This window comes from Mizuhopecten yessoensis, unplaced genomic scaffold (assembly GCF_002113885.1).
Source record: "Mizuhopecten yessoensis strain PY_sf001 unplaced genomic scaffold, ASM211388v2 scaffold10439, whole genome shotgun sequence".
Taxonomy (NCBI): Eukaryota; Metazoa; Mollusca; class Bivalvia; order Pectinida; family Pectinidae; genus Mizuhopecten; species Mizuhopecten yessoensis.
The window spans coordinates 676,848-679,760 of NW_018408547.1; the positions used below are offsets into that span (position 1 = coordinate 676,848).

The 2,913-nt window shown below is 32.7% G+C and overlaps 1 protein-coding gene across 5 annotated transcripts in view; it reads left to right on the forward strand.

The window, feature by feature from the left end:
* Positions 1-1,710: 1,710 nt before the first annotated feature.
* The window catches only part of LOC110460574, a 21,052-nt gene continuing 19,849 nt past the window's right edge, over positions 1,711-2,913 (forward strand). For 2 of the 5 annotated variants that reach the window (XM_021513549.1, XM_021513550.1), the window contains exon 1: positions 1,843-2,049. The gene's annotated coding sequence lies outside the window, so the exon portion shown is untranslated. Of the gene's footprint in view, positions 2,050-2,913 lie in introns of all 5 variants that reach the window. The other 3 variants (XM_021513554.1, XM_021513551.1, XR_002464031.1) reach the window with 3 other exon arrangements.

The following is a 2,913-nucleotide window of genomic DNA, read 5'->3' on the forward strand; positions in this document are numbered from 1 at the left end:
ACACATGTATATACCATCACAGACAGGTATTACACATGTATATTTATACATTTTACAATAATTGTCCATTACATTTACCCTATACATGTTTTATACATACATTTATATATTCATGTATCACTATTGACAGTAATACAGGTTGATAATTGATTGCCTATCACTGTATATATTGACAGGTATTCTGAGACAATTGCAACACTATTTAAATAGGTGAAATATAGTGATACAGGTTACATTATAAACAGAAAATGGTATAGGTATTATTTTAATTTCAATGAGAGGGTGAATATATCTCAGGGCTTCAACTATACTTAATAGTGCTTTACCTGGAATTGAGGATTATACACATTTTTAATGTTTTGCTACATGAATTATGTTGTCAAACAAATAGGTATATATCATATATATATATCCTAGACCAAATAGTATTGCTAAATGTGCATCAAACAAATGATATGCTGGGACTGTTGGATCTTGATGTGGAATTACTTTGAAAAGAACCTGAGGTGTTCCTTGAGTTAGCCTCAATGTTATTTTTTTCAGTTTCTATTATTTTGACAGTCTGACAGGTAGGTTAGATTTCTGACTAGATAAATATGTTTTACCATGAATTCATATATTTAAATACTTATAAAGTGCATGATGTTACCATGCATGTATCTGGCTTGTGCCTTTTTGGTCACACAAAGATGAATCCAGTAACACAACTTGAACCAATCTGATGATGAAATGTGTATCACTTGTCTATGATACATGTGATATAACTTTTTTCTGTGAAACATATATATGTACAAAATGTATGTAAACAGTCTGAAACAATTAATAAAAGTTCCTCACAATGTATGTGAAAGTTAAGATAATTATAAGTTTATAACCAGTCGAAGCAATCAATATTTTTTTCTTACATGTCTGTGATAGTTAACACAAGTTTATGACTAGCCTGAAACAATAATTAAAAATTGATAACCTTACTTGTGATAGTTAAAATACAAGTTTTATAGCCAGTCTGAAACAGGTGATAAGTTTTCCAAACATGTCGTTGATAATAAATATAATTAAATACACATATATAATCATACAGTTTTAAACAACGTTATTTTTCTGTTACATGTCTGTGAAAGTTAACACAAATTTATAACCAGTCTGAAGCAATGATTAAAATTCATAACCTGTCTGTAATAGTAAATACAGGTGTAATTATTGACACTGAAGATGGGTCTGTGAAAGTAAGTACTTGTGTATTACCAATCTGAAACAATAAATAAATGTCGATAACCTAAAGTAAATTTGTTATTTTAAATTCTTGTGAATTGCATGTGTAATAATTGTGAAAATTGATGTAATATATGTCCTCGATAATATAAACATTTAATCCACATACATTGATTGTTTAAAAGAGTTTTCATAAGTAATTTTACAAGCATTGTTTTGAGTGTTTGAATTCATGAACCCGCTATCAAAGGCTTCTAATCGTTTTTGTAGGTGTAGTAATTCAATTTAATAAAATTACTGAAAATAAAATCAAATCAGGGAAGACAATACAGATCTAAACATTTTAATGACTAAACAGTAAGTTGTACATGCAGGAATTATTTTCCTTCCGTTGTGAAATACATACTTATAACCCTTTCTCCACCACTTACCCCTATATACCTCCTATTTCTTTTTAAAATAATGTAAATCCCACTACAACTAAGTCATATATTTGTTGACACTGAACTTCTACTTTCACTTTCACATGCTTCATTTCCGGTTAAAAAAATACGCAACTCTGCGGCTACCGATTAACTCCTATACCATGTACAGCTGCCGTTTGCCGGACTCATATTCCAATAGCTGGTTGCAAATAACAGCAGAGACCTAAAGTTAATTTAGGTCTATGATAACAGGAAGTGTGCTAATCGAAAATGAAAGTAGGATTCGGAGAATTAATGATGTGATGTTTTGAAAAACGAAAGTGAAATGACTATCAAATTCGGAGAATTCGAAAGCAGATGTTCGAGAGGAAAGGTTGCAGGTGATGCAGTGTTAGACAGGAACAAAGCAAAGGTTTGTATATAACAATTCATTTTGATCTATCTATATAATCTGGTGTACTAAAAACACCGCCATATCAGTTTGGTTGGGAGCACATTGTATGATGCATTGTCTGATACTTAGTTTGACCGCCTTCATGACACAAGATAGTGATGTTAGCACACAACATGTACATGACCACTCACCATGGTGTCTAAACGTCATTTAATATCTAACAAGAATGAGCTGGGTGTGGTTAACATACCATTGGTGATTGCGAGGTGCGTTTTGTACACGTGTACTAGTATGTGTGTGCTAGTTATCTCCCTTTGACTGTGTCCCGCCTAAATAAAGTAGTATCGGCGACTGTAATGAGAATGACATATTTATTCTGCATTCCATGAACGAGGATTGTTTGAAATCACATAGAAATAGGTGTAGGTATTCATAATGGTCATATTCCAGTTATGCATTTTTGACAATTTTTTTGACAGTTGTAAAGCCTCCGATTACGAGTTGGATACACTGTACCCAATACGTTTCCCAATATGTAAAATGAAAACTTTCTAACTTTCAAGTGGAACTATTCTAACCCTTAAATTGAAAGCTACCAACGTCACTGATACTTTTGTGCAGACTGGATTCCCAATATCGCTGCTTCAACCTTTTGCTGGTAAATTGTCACCCTGAATGAGAAATAAGTAGTGTTGAGTTTTTTTTCAACAACACGATGATGTCAACAGGGAGGCTTCTTCTATTCTTAAGGGATCTCTCTCCTTTAACCTATCCCTTATGATATTAACTGCCTCGTCCACATAGTGTATTAGTAAGGAGAGACAACGTCATGCGAGTGTCCTCCCCTTCAACAATTACATCTTTCACGCGGTGTTATCTCCA